The sequence below is a fragment of the Amblyraja radiata genome, unplaced genomic scaffold (genome assembly GCF_010909765.2).
Source record: "Amblyraja radiata isolate CabotCenter1 unplaced genomic scaffold, sAmbRad1.1.pri S133, whole genome shotgun sequence".
Lineage (NCBI taxonomy): Eukaryota > Metazoa > Chordata > Chondrichthyes > Rajiformes > Rajidae > Amblyraja > Amblyraja radiata.
In genome coordinates, this window is record NW_022630119.1 from 195855 (window position 1) to 210676 (window position 14822).

Consider the following 14822-nt stretch of genomic DNA (forward strand, 5'->3'; position numbering starts at 1 on the left):
GGATTATAAAATCATATAATAAGCAAAAAACATGTATGTAAATCAAAGACAAATGGAGGTTAGCCTTTCCAAATTTTCTGTTTATTTCTGGGCAGTCCATATTAAAAACATGAATTTCTGGCTGAAGAAATGGAAGAAGCAACCAGATTAGTTAAGGATGGAAAAGAAAGACTGTTTGCCTTTTGAAATTGGTTCGATTATATTTGCTCCCACAAACTGCACAAAAAACCCTGTAATATGTAGTGGTATACGAATCTGGAAACAATTAAAAAAGGCTTTAAAATTGGATAATATATCACTCTGTTCCCCAACTTGTAAACAATCCTTTATTCAACCATCCATATTGGATATAGGTTTTACACAATGGAAAAAATTGTGGAATTAAAAAGATGCGACATCTTTATAGGAAAGGCACTTTCTCTCATTTCAGGAGTTACAACAAATCTACGGTTTACACTCAAATAACTTTTCAGATATCTACAGCTTAGAGGATTATGTTAAATCTAATACACAAGATTATAGGACTAAGGAAACCAGAAATCCTTGATGAATGTTTGACCAAACATCCTATACAGAAAATTAATAGCTTATATTTATAACGTCCTCTTAGACAGCGAGGTCCCATCGATGGAATTATATAGACACACATGGGAAAATGAATTAGGCCATCCTATAACAAAAGATATCTGGGGTGAAAGTCTACAACATATACATCAATACTCGTTAAATCCCAGACATGTTTGAATACAATTTAAAGTATTACACAGATTACATTACTCCAAAACAAAACTAAATAGAATTTTCCCACATATCTCTCCTATCTGTGAATAATGTCAGCATCTACAGGCTAACCCAGCACTTACTTTTGTAAACTGTATAAAAATCAAACATTTCTGGATTGATATTTTTACAATAATTTCTGAAGTTATTAATACTAAATTAGATCCCAATTCAAAACTAAAAATACTTGGCATAACAGAACAAAGTCTAACACTCACAACAAACCAAAGAGACTTTCTTGACCACAGTATAATTACTGGAAACAAATTAATACTAACATTTTAGAAAGGCCCTATAAACCCCACAATTAAAATGTGGATTATGGAAATGTCGGAGACCCTACACCTGGAAAGAATCAGATTTGTCTTAATGGACAACAAGAACTTTTTGTAGAATATGGTCTCCATTCATTGACTATTTTGAAGGGGTAGATCGGTCTAGCACGGGAACCTAATCGAAGCTTGAACTCAGGATTAGATGAAAGTTATACTTATAATCCACAAACCTATCTCCAATGATGTATTATTAGTAATCATTCCATTCTTTTATTATCTTGACATTTGTGGGGGGGTTTTCCTCTTTCTCTCTTACTTTCTATCTTAAAAAACAAAATAGAAAGCAGCACCAATCCACAACTGCTAATATTAACAATGTATAACTGATATACATGAAATGTTTTGTATTGGCTTTGCTTCTAATAAAAATAATAAATACAAATAAAAAGCTGGAAGTATTGTCACATGCACCAATTAAGGTCCAGTGATATTGAGTTACACACAGCCACACTGAGTAAAAAGCAACAAGACATACAGCCACATAAAATAAAATCTAACATCAACATCCACCACAGTGGAATCCACATTCCTCACTGTGATGGAAGGTAATAACATTCAATCATCTTCCCCTTTTGTTCACCCGTGGTCGGTCGGGGCTGTTGAACCCTCCGCAGTCACCGCTCACTCACTGCCGGCCGACACCCGACATAAAAGTCCCTTTAAACTTCCCTGATCCAAAGACATCCCCATGAAGAAGGCCTACGCTTGGACAGATATCCAGCCAGAAGATGCGAAAGCATTGCGGGAGTTTGCGATATTTCATACAAGTATGAAAGAAATGATTACACTCTTAGACCACAAGCAAGAAATTAATGTTGTTAGTAATATGAAAATGATCACTCTAAAACTGTCCTATAGACTTAGAGAAAAGATAAAGCTGTTCTGTTAGAGGAATATAAGAATGGAGAGGCCATGCTTCCTGATCTGGGGAACTTCATAGAAAAGCAAGTACGGTTCATGTCAAATTTACGCTGTGGGAGTATTCAAGATCCTAAACCAATCGCAACTGTCAAAGGTTCTACCTTTACTAAAACAAAAGGAAGATCAGGATTTAAGGGAAGTAGTTTTGATTCCGCTGTAAATACCTGCAGAAACGAAAGGCCAAAAGGAAGAAGCTACATCTACTGTTAAACCAAGCTGGTTCTGCTTGTCATCCAACGAGAAGAAGATACATCTACTGTTAAACCAAGATGGTTCTGCTTGTCATCCAGTGAGAAGATACATCTACTGTTAAACCAAGATGGTTCTGCTTGTCATCCAACGAGAAGAAGATACATCTACTGTTAAACCAAGTTGGTTCTGCTTGTCATCCAGCGAGAAAATACATCTACTGTTAAACCAAGATGGTTCTGCTTGTCATCCAACGAGAAGAAGATACATCTACTGTTAAACCAAGATGGTTCTGCTTGTCATCCAGTGAGAAGAAGTTACATCTACTGTTAAACCAAGATGGTTCTGCTTGTCATCCAGCGAGAAGAAGACAGAGGAATGACAAAGAGATGGCCCACGAGGGAAGGGAAGGGAAGGGAAGGGAAGGGAAGGGGGGGGGGGGGAGCTGTTGATGACTGGTCAGCTCAGACCTTGTATCCCATCCCAAGAATGGACACCACACTCTTGACAGGGCCAAGGAGAGCTTGTAATAGGAACACTTCTCCATCCGTTTCCCACCACGGATGGCTGACCTGCTGAGTTCTACCGGCACTTTGGTGGGGAATGGACAGGTGACGTGTCGGGTCTGGACCCTTCTTTGGACTGATGGAGTCGGGGGAGAAAGCTGGAAAAAAGAGATGAGTTTGGGACAGACTCCACCACTTGATTAGGAGGGGGGAGTTTCCTTAATTTAGGGTCTGCGTACAAGACAGACTTACGACAGTTCGGAGAGATGACAACCAAACAAGCACAAAGCAAATGCACAATAAACCCACAAATCTATTTCCAAATTCTCCGTTCGGTCTCAATATTTTTGTAGGAATACAGATTTCCTTGGACATGAGCCTGATGGGCTGAACGGCCTATCTGCGCTGGGTCATTCATTCTGATCTCTCAGATCTGGGTCAGAATTCAGGGTCTGCAATGCGACAGCTTCGTTTGAATTGTTTGTGACATTTCCTGTAACTTCCCGTGGATTTCTGCAGCTCTGTATCAAACAAGAGCAACAAATATGCTTTAAAATAAAGAGTTTATCCTGCAATGATAAACAATAGGCTGGAAGTGATAGGTAAGAGGGAGTTTGTAGACAAAGTTGGGAACATTTACATGGCCATTTCATGTAAACATAAACACTCATTAGGAGAACGAGGAGTTATGTAGCCCCATTGAAGGATGGATGTGAAGGCTTTGGAGAAGATGCAGAAGACATTTACCAGGATGTCGTCTGCATTCGAGTGGGAAAAAAATTAACATTTATGAAGTTTTATGAAGGGTTGTGGTAGAAGCAGCTCTGAGAGTGGCATTTAAGAGGGTTTTAGATAGTTAGATAGGCACTTTAATATGCAGGGAGTGGAGAGGTTTGGATCATGATTTCATAGCAAAAGGATTTGAGTATAGGAGCAGGGAGGTTCTACTGCAGTTGTACAGGGTCTTGGTGAGACCACACCTGGAGTATTGCGTACAGTTTTGGTCTCCTAATCTGAGGAAATATATTCTTGCCATAGAGAGAGTACAGAGAAGGTTCACCAGACTGATTCCTGGGATGTCAGGTCTGTCTTATGAAGAAAGACTGGATAGACTTGGTTTATACTCTCTAGTATTTCGGAGATTGAGAGGGGATCTTATAGAAACTTACAAAATTCTTAAGGGGCTGGACAGGCTAGATGCAGGAAGATTGTTCCCGATGTTGGGGAAGTCCAGAAATAGGGATCACAGTTTAAGGATAAGAGGGAAGTCTTTTAGGACCGAGATGAGAAAATCATTTTTTACACAGAGAGTGGTGCATCTGTGGAATTCTCTGCCACAGAATGTAGTTGAGGCCACAGTTCATTGGCTATATTTAAGAAGGAGTTAGATGTGGCCCTTGTGGCTAAAGGGATCAGGGGGTATGGAGAGAAGGCAGGTACAGGATACTGAGTTGGATGATCAGCCATGATCATATCGAATGGCGGTGCAGGCTCGAAGGGCCGAATGGCCTACTCCTGCACCTATTTTCTATATTTCTATGGTTCTATGAGTAGGTAAAAGGAATTCGTTTAAGAGGTTTTTAGATAGGCTCATTAATATGCAGGGAATGGAGAGATTTAGATCATGAGTAGGCAAAAGGATTAGTTTAAATTAGCATCTTGACCAACATCGACATTATGGGCCAAAAGGGGCCTAATTCTGTGGTACCCGGACGTGGCATCGAAGGACGAGAAGCTGAAGAAAAGAAGTCGAAGCCAAATAACCGAATGGAAACAAAACCAAAACGGCAACGAACCGAATGGCCGCTCTATTGAAAAGTCAAATAATGGACATGACGTCTGCGGGGGTTGAGACTTGTCAGCAATTGTTCCAGACCCCCCGCGTCCATCACATCACTGGCCGGTGGAGACGGGAGGGTGGGGGTCATTTTCACACACACAAGCCATTATTTGACTTTTCAGCAGAGCGGTCATTCGGTTATTTGGCGTTTCAGCTACGTTTCCATTCGGCTATTTGGCGTTGCGACGTTGTTTCCATTCGGTTATTTGGCCTTCCAACTACGTTTCCATTCGGTTATTTGGCGTTTCATCTACGTTTCCATTCGGCTATTTGTCTTCGACTTCTTTGCTTCAGATTCTCATCCTTTGATGCCACGTCCACACACTATTTCTGTGCTGCACTGTTTGATACAAAACACTAAAATACAGATTGTCATCACTCTACTATGTTCTGTGAACAGCCATTTCCTCAATGTCAGAGACAGCCCGCCATTGGTTTCTGATATATTGAAAAGCTCATGAAATTCTCACCCTGTTCATCCTCCACGAGCAGCAAATTAGTCCAAGAGCAACGGCCAGTTTAATCACCAAGTAGCACAGAACTATGATGATCCTAATGCCTCTCACTGTGAAGGACAACATTGACATTTAAATTTCCTTTCTCCACCGTGTTTCATAATTAAATACTCCTGTCTGTGATGTGACAACATTCTGAATTAGACACTGGGACACAGTGAGAAATATTTGTGCCACGTCTAAGTCCAGGGTACATTTTATTTCGTGTCCATAACATCTGAGTACTTCTGTTTGATATTTTCTGCTTCATTACTTTTGGAACATTGTGAATATGTTTTGGGTCTGAATATACACAAAATAGGTTGATCCATTATCTAAACTGATGACAACCAGGTGTCTACACAAGAGGACGTGGATACAGTATCACAGCTGAGACTCTGCAGGATCTGAATTCTTACTCTGGGCCGTATTGCCTGAGGAGCTAATAGGGTCATAGAGTGATGCAGTGTGGAAACAAATCTGTCAGCCCAACTTACATGTCCCAGTTACACTAGTCCCACCTCCCCCAAGCTTGGTCCATATCCATACAAACCTGTTCTATCCATTACCCAGTGAGGTGTGAGAAGCATGGCTCATTCACTTGGGTTTATTTAAAGAAATCTCCATTTTATAAAGGTGCAATCTTGCTTCAATGTTACCCTCATGTATAGGTTTGAAAGATCTGTGTTTCCGTAACATGTAAACACAAAATACTTCATATTTGTTGCTTTATTCACTGATATAACATTATGCCATCAATTGACAGGCTCCAGTGAAGTTACACTTTGATCTGTAGCATTGGGCATTGATGGAAATATGGGAGACTTTGAAAGAAATTGTTTTATTTAGGATTATACAGGAAAAAGGGGTGGAAGTTTGCAACCTTCACGTGGTCCGCCCTGTTTCAACTAATGCAATCAACTCGACGTGTACAAACGGAAGATCAAATAGAACAAGTTGTCCAACAACTTTAGGCTGTGCACGCCACATGCAAGAAGAAGAAGATACAGGAAGTAGTAGAATTAATATTCCAGCAGTGGTTCAAGGTTGTTATTGGTTCTTGTGAAATCTGCGGTTAAAATTTTGTTTGGAAATGCCTTTAATGTCAAGTATTTAATACAGTCAAGGTACAACTATATTCCCCTTTCAAATGTCAGGACATCAAAACTCAATTATGACTCTAAGTATGAAGAACAAACCCTTATCACTTACCACGGGGCTTCTGATACGGGACAAAAAGCCGGGGCAAGTCTTGATGAAACAAAACACATCTCAAGTTCCCTCTGCCTCTCTCAGCTTTCTGAATAACCAGACTCGGTGATTTATCTTCCTCAGTCAGTGCCTTTTCTCCAACACGTTTGCCATCGCCATTGATCCAAACCAGTCTCATTGACCCAATGACGTGAGACACAGAGCAGGTCAGGGTAACGTTGTCTCCCTCAGTCACTGCATCAGACGGTTCAGCTGTGACTGTGGAAACAAGCAGGTTGTTTACATTTTAAACAATAAGTTCATCAGTAAACTCAGTGGCAACATTCTGACTCCTACCTTTCACTGTGATTAGATAAATTCTGGGAAATCGATTTTGTTCCAGATAACAGATGTAAACTCCGGCATCTTGAAACACAACGGAGACAATCCTCACACTGAAATCCTTGCCATCGTAGAGTTTCCCTGAGGTCACCAGTCGATTCACGAAGTTGGTCCCATTGACATTGATGATGATGGGCTGAGAACGTTCTGCAGATGCTATTACTTTCCACTGTTGAAGGTGATGAAGTGTCCAGCTCCACTGAGCACTGGAATAGCTACGACCATTACTCCCAGAACAAACCAGGTGAAGTTCACTGTGACCGGTGCTGGAGCGGTAAAGTGTGTATGTCTTCCTATATAAATCTGTATCATAGTGACAGAAGATAACTCCTTTCAGTATTACAGTTACTGTGCCATACACAGATTCTCAACCGTATTCTTATAAACATTTGTGGTGTTTTGTTCAACCGATCAAGTTTCAAATGTAACATCTTTCATGAATGCCGCACTAAACTCATCAGATCTTTATAAAATACAATGTGCTGTACGGCAGTAAGTTGCAGTGAAGTTTGGATATCCCACTCTACATTTCAAAATGAGGTTGGCCCCCACACCCGGACTGTCCGGGAATGTCCCGGGATGGAATGAAACTTCCCGGAGACTCCCGAGAGCGGTGTGGGAGGTGAATGTCTCTGTCAGTCTGCAGGAAGTGGTTCAGGTTCAGGTTCAGGTTCGGTTCGGGTTCAGGTTCAGGTTCAGGTTCAAGTTCAGGTTCAGGTTCGGGTTCAGGTTCAGGTTCAGGTTCAGGTTCAGGTTCAGGTTCAGGTTCAGGTTCGGGTTCGGGTTCGGGTTCAGGTTCAGGTTCAGGTTCAGGTTCAGGTTCAGGTTCAGGCTGCGGACATAAGCAGCCCAGAGGATGCCTGCATGGGGACTGACCCAGACAGGTTGGCACTTCAACTGGATCGGCTCATACCCATTATTCCCACCATCCCTCTCCCATTCACACCCAATGATTCCCTGTCCTTCCCTGTTCCCGGGTCCTGCTCCCAGCTGAATGCTGATCCCAAGCCCGAGTCTGCAGCAGCTGGAATCACTTCAAGCAACACCAGACTCGGAGAGAAGGGTCAGTGTGGGGAGAGGGGATGGATTGTTGTTCAGTGTTGATGTGTGGGTCGGGACCCCCAGAGTGTGTGTGAGCAGCAAGTGCTGGTGACTATACTTTCTATCTGACACTTTGACGTGAGTCCTGTATCAGTATCTCAGTCTCAGATACTGGAGCATTGATGGCAAGATGAGTCCTGTATCTGTATCTCAGTCTCAGATACTGGAGCATTGATGGCAAGATGAGTCCTGTATCAGTATCTCAGTCTCGGATACTGGAGTATTGATGGCAAGATGAGTCCTGTATCAGTATATCACTCTCAGATACGGGAGCATTGATGACAAGATGAGTTCTGTATCAGTCTCAGATACTGGAGCATTGATGGCAAGATGAGTCCTGTATCTGCATCTCAGTCTCAGATACTGGAGCATTGATGCCAAGATGAGCCCTGTATCAGTATCTCAGTCTCAGATACTGGAGCATTGATGGCAATATGAGCCGTATCAGTATCTCAGTATCAGATACTGGAGCATTGATGGCAAGATGAGTCCTGTATCTGTATCTCAGTTTCAGATACTGGAGCATTGATGGTAAGATGAGTCCTGTATCAGTATCTCGGTCTCAGATACAGGAGCATTGATGACAAGATGAGCCCTGTATCAGTATCTCAGTTTCAGATACTGGAGCATTGATGGCAAGATAAACTGACAAAACACTTTACTGAACAATGGTTACAGAAAGACATCTCCCTCCTGTGCTGTGTGTGTGTCTGTCACACAGAGACAAGCAGGCAGCTGCTCCACACAGAGACTTTCTGGAAACTTCTCCCTGATCTTTGCAGCATTTTATACTGGAGAGCAGTTGGTCACTGCCACAGTTCTTCATGGAGCGCACACATAATATTACAAGAAGCACCGAGATACAAGTGTCTACTTGATATCCAATGTGAGGTGTTTACACTTACACTTGTCTACAGTAAAATCTCCGTTACTTGTGTGAAGAATGTTTCCGTTTTCCTGCACTTCACACACATACAGCTTCCCATGCACTGCCACAGTTCTTCACTGAGCGCACATATAATATTACAAGAAGCACCGTGATACAAATGTCTTCTCAATTTGAGAAGGAGAAGGTTAAATCGGAAGTGTCAGTGATGCAGTTGAACAAAGGGGACTATGAAGGCATGTGAGGGGAGCTGGCCAAGGTAGACTGGAAAGGGATCCTAGCAGGAATGACGGTGGAACAGCAATGGCAGGAATTTCTGGGCATAATCCGGAAGACGCAGGATCATTTCATTCCAAAAAGGAAGAACGATTCTAAGGGGAGTAGGACGCAACCGGGGCTGACAAGAGAAGTTAGGGATAGAATAAAACTAAAAGAAAAGATGTATAACACAGCAAAGAGTAGCCGGAAGCCGGAAACTTTCATAGGACAACAAAAGGAAACAAAACGGGCAATACGGGCTGGAAAGATGAAGTACGAAGGGAAGCTGGCCAGGAATATAAAGAAGGACAGTAAAAGTTTCTTTGGATATGTTAAGGGAAAAAGAGTAGCAAAGTCAAATGTGGGTCCCTTGAAGGCAGACACGGGTGAAATTATTATGGGTAACAAGGAAATGGCAGAAGAGTTGAATAGGTACTTCGGATCTGTCTTCACTAAGGAAGACACAAACAATCTCCCAGATGTACTGGAGGACAGAGGATCTAAGGGGGTCGAGGAACTGAAAGAAATGTCATTAGGCGACAAATGGTATTAGGTAGGCTAATGGGACTGAAGGATGATAAATCCCCTGGGCCTGATGGTCTGCATCCCAGGGTCCTCAGGGTGGTGGCTCGAGAAATAGTGGATGCATTGGTGATCATTTTCCAATGTTCAATAGATTCAGGATCAGTTCCTGTGGAGTCAAGGGATGTGGGGAGAAGGCAGGCACGGGTTATTGATTGGGGACGATCAGCCATGATCACAATGAATGGCGGTGCTGGCTCGAAGGGCCGAATGGCCTCCCCCTGCACCTATTTTCTATGTTTCTATATCCAATGGGAGGTGTGCACACTCACCGTTGTTTACAGTAAAACCTGCATTATTGTGTGAAGAATGTTTCCGTTTTCCCGCACTTCACACACATACAGCTTCCCAGCCTCCACTGTAACGTGTCGAACCATCAGATAGACCGTGTTATCCAGGCGGATCTGATCAGTGTTGCCCCTGTTCTGCTGGGATGAGTCCATGGGTCTCCAGTGAAGACTGACTGTATCTGAGAGTCTGGAGATGGTGCAGCTGAGTGTAACGTCACTGCCCAGCAGAGGGTTATGTGGACTTGCCTCAACTGTGAAAAACAGATCAATGAGATTCAGAATGAGTAGTGGTTTATACAAGTCAAGTCCCAGATAGGACAATTACATTCTTGCTTGCTGCAGCACAACAGAATATTGTAGGCATCAATACAGAACAGATCAATGAGGATCAGAGTGAGTAGTGGTTTATACAAGTGCAATGACTGGGCTCAATCTCACCTCAACTGAAAACCTAGACCCACCCCTCATTCTTCTAAACTCCAGCTAGTCCAAGCCCAGAGCCACAAACACTCATCATCCCCTGGGGCATTTCCATAAAGGTTAGTTTTATTTTGCATTACTTCAGACTGCAATCTCTGCATACTATGTTCTGTGTGCTTAAGCAAAGCAAGAATGTCATTGTCCTATACAGGGACACATGACAATAAACTCACTTGAACTTGCACCATTCTGCTCTTTTGCGTTTGTTGCATTTTTTAATGCACCTTTTTATTATAATTGACTTTATCTGAACAATGAATGTGTTTTACCCAAATGTATATGACAATGAACTAATATGAATCTAAATCTGAATGTGATATTGTTCAGACTACACAGACATAGTGTTATTGATCCTCACTTTGGCAGTATTCACATATTGTGTACACATAACACTCTAGACACGCATGCTGCATCCTGAGATTCAAGTGTTTCAGAGGTTTGTACATTAGATTTAGCTCGGCAGGGTCTGGTGGCAGAAGGTCCATGTACTGTAGTTTTATTCCACAATGCGTTTGCTTTGTCTGCACTGATCTTCAGTGTGTCCCTCAGCACGTACTCCTGCAGCCTAGAATATTCTGCAATGGAGATTTCGCTGTGGAAAACATGAAGATCAAAGTCGTTGGATCCAACCTCATTCACTGTATCTCAGCAAACGTTAGAGCAATGAACAAATCCCAATCCCTTTCCACCTGTGGAGAATTATCTACAGGAGGCAAAGGCCTTGTTCATCCTCTGCTAAAGCTCCCAAGCTGTTGGAATGGTTCTGAGTGGCACCAACTTTTAGAAGTAAACTTCATTTATTAATATTGAATATTTCATTTTTGTTTATCATGAAATAGTCTAATTCTACAATAAGGATTAGTTTGGATTCCTGAAGAGTCTCCACCCCTGCAGGCCCCGGATCCTGGAGCAGTTTACCCAGTGCCAGTGTTGGGGAATATCAGCATATTCCTGCTCCAGTCCTGGTCTCCACATGGAGAAGTGAAGGGGAGCGCTGGCAGATTCACCGCAAGAACTGTCAGCAAGTTGTGGAGTTCCTCGTTGTGAAACGCATGGGTGGAAGTACTGAAGCTGTTCATATTCACACAGGTAAATGCCGGCTGTTCACTGTGACACTACTGATGCAACGGGCAACACTCTGACCAGTGAATGCAAACAATGTTTAGATGTAACTGGATTGATACATTTGCCCATTTGTCCCTGTCATGTCTCCCCCGACCTCCCTCAAGGTGGGAACTCTCCCACCAGTGTAAATTCCACAGATGATGGACTTCCTCTGGGATCACAACCAAGTGAGGGATGGACCTGGTTCACTGGGTAACATTGAGCAGCAGTGTCACTCACTCGACAATCTCACCCCAGGCCCACAGAATCAATGAAGACAAATCTTTCCCCCAATTGTTTCATTGGGAGATTCATCGGGTGGAAGAAGTCTCACAATTCCCGCCATATTTCATCATTACATGTGACATTATTTACAGAGAAACTTATTGTTGATCCATGTCTCGCCCACTCACCTTTCATCCCATATATTGCATATTGTTTCAGGATCTGGTTCCTCGGATGTGTTTCAGTCAAAGTGAACAATCCTGACCATTTAAATCTGGGTTTTGTTATTGCCAGATTACCAGTATGGTCATCCACATCCACATCCTGGTTCTTGTCTGTGTTTCCCCAGCCATTGCCCCACTGTTTGCTCCACGTGCCCTTGCCCTGGTAGCGGAGAGTTACCACTGTCTGTTTTACCCGCCCTGAGTGTGGTTCCCATTCCCAGACAACAGTGTCACTCCCAGGATTGTCCGGTCTGTTTAACACAATGTCGCCTTCATTATACAGGAAATAAATCTGATTTCTGATTTCTGTTGGAAATAGGAAAAATGTAGGAATTAACATTTTAAGCACATTTCCTCCACTCCATGCCTGTAATTATTCATTTTGAATTTCATTTATTTCCAGAATCCAGTTTTGATCTCCCACAGAACCTCCAGTGAGACGGACACAGCTGGCTGGAATAACCTTGCCTGATCCAGGGATACTTCATGACATGAGAAGAGTGAGTGGGAGAAATACGAAGGGCGTTTGTGACGGGTTCCATGTGACGGGGTTTCCTGATGTGGGTGGAGAACAGGCAGATCCTGTACACACCGCATCCCCGGCCCTTGTCGGATACATCTGGGACAGAATAAACATGTTCCTGCCTCCCTGCCTGCTCCTCATTCCACAGTGAATTACAACATGGAACAGTTCACCACCTGAACGAGCCCCTCGGCCCACAAGGTATATGTCGAGCATAATGCCACGACCAACTCTTATCTACCTACACATAATCCATATCTCTCCATTCCCTGCATGTCCATGTGCTTATCCAAAAGTCTCTTAAATCCCATTCACCCATCTCCCTCCATCACCACCAGCAGCAACGTTCCAGCCACTCACCACTCTGTGTAAAATACTTGTCCTTCACATCTCCTTCACACTTTGCCTCTCTCACCTAAAAGCTCCCCATGCCCTCTTGTATTTGATATTTCCATCCTGGGGAAAAGATTCTGACTGTCTACATTAACCTTGCCGCTCATAATATGGTATCATTCTATCATGCCTCACTTCAATGTCAAACATTCCAGAGAAAACAATCCAAGTCTATTCAACCTCTCCCTGGAGCTAATGTCCAGTAACACAGGCATCATTCTTGTCAACCTTCTCAGCCCTGTCTCCAAAGCCTCTGCATCTGCATTTTTGGGGCATCCAGAACTGCATGTAATGCTTGAAATCCGGCCTAACCAACGTCCTACAAAGCTGCATCACATCCTGACTTCCTGACTCTTATACCCAATGATACAACCAAAGGCATGCCATCTTCCTTCTTTGCCACTCTATCTACCTGTATTACCATTTTCACAGAGTTTGGGACTTGGATCCCAAGGTCCCTCTCTACATCAATGCTGTTAAGGGCCTTGCCGTTAATTGTATATCTTCCCCCTATATTCAACCTCCCAAAGTGCAACACCTCACAGATGCTTGGATTAAATTTGATCTGTCATGTGTCCACCCATTTCTGTAGCTGGTATACATCCCATTCATTACTTTACAACATACTTTGATACTTTGACATCATTGTTCACAGTGCAGCAATCTTGTTCTCATCTGCAAATGTACTAACCAACCCATCCACATTTAAATTCATTGTATAAATGATGACCGACAGTGGTCCTGGCAGAGATCCATATAGATCTCCACCGGTCACAGATTCCCTGCCTGAATATTGCCTTTTCCTCTGTTTTCTAGTCTGCCCATTCTGAATCCAGACAAACAATTCAATGTTAATCCCATGTTTATTAATCTTCAGCATCAGTCTATCATGGGGACTTTACCAAGTGCCTTATTAAAATCACTGTAAACAATGCCACGTAAACGTCATACCCTCTTTAGTCCCCTCATCTATTTTGTTCCAAATGGGAGTCAATTCTATCTCAAAGAATCCTTTCCAATTGTTTCCTACTGTTGTCATGTGAGTCACAGCTCTTTAATTAGCTGAATTCTCTCTCTAAACAAATAAACCATTTAACTCCCATTCCCATACTGATCTTTCTGTCCTTTGCCTCCTCCATTGCCAGTGAGGCCACATGCAAACTGAAGAAATCTCACTTCATATTTCCCTTGGGTATCTGACAACCTCATGAACATTGAATTCTTGACTTTCAGGCAACAAATCCCTGAACAATCCACCCCACCTTTTTACTGACATATATTTTCCTTTTCCCTTGCTCCTCTCATCCCTGGAGTTATCTGACACCTCACCTACATCCCCTAACTCCAGTTTCAGTTTCCTTCATTTATCCTTGTTCACCTTCTCCTTGTCTACCGTCTTGATTTTAATGTAAGTATAAGAAGCCTTGGAACTTTCTTTACTCCAAAACACCACAGCCATTTTGTGGCCTATGTTCTCCCTTCTAATCGCCCGCTTGAGTTCTTTCCTCCTTGCTTTATATTCCTCAATGGCCATCTCTGCTATCATATTCTTCAATCTTGCATGTGTGTCCTTTCTATTTTTGACCAAATTTACAAATATATTTGGTCATCTCAGGTTCCCTTACTTTGCCAGTCTTATCTCTCCTCCTTACTGGAGCTTGCCGGTCTTGAGTTTGGATCTACTGACCTTCAGACAATTCACAATCTCAGACTTGGAGTAACTTAATAACAACTGCTCTGAGTGTACCTTCCAAGCTCCTGCCTAATAATGGTGTAATTTGCCTTGCCTTGTCGTAAGGTCCAGACTTATCCCTATTCAAACCAATCTTAAAACTTATGGAGTTGTATTCACTAACTCCAAAATACTCTTTCACTAAAACATCAGTCACCAGGCCGGACTCATTTCCCAACACAAGGTCCATTTTGGATTCCTTTCTCACGTTACACTATTGACAACTGTTATAAAACATCCTATTGGATATACCATTAGTCACCTTTCAATACATCCATTTGTGTAATCTTTCAGTAATCTGTGTCCACATCTGTTCCTCTATTTCCTGCTTACTCTTGGGAGACCTCTCACACAATTCCGTTGGAT

The 14822-nt window shown here is 42.6% G+C and overlaps 1 long non-coding RNA gene across 1 annotated transcript; it reads right to left on the reverse strand.

The window, feature by feature from the left end:
* Positions 1-1755: 1755 nt before the first annotated feature.
* LOC116969243 lies at positions 1756-11044 on the reverse strand. Its single transcript, XR_004410693.1, has 3 exons — positions 11034-11044; positions 7031-7036; positions 1756-1904 (listed from the first exon to the last, which is right to left on the reverse strand). It is a non-coding gene; the product is annotated as an uncharacterized LOC116969243 (long non-coding RNA).
* Positions 11045-14822: the final 3778 nt, after the last annotated feature.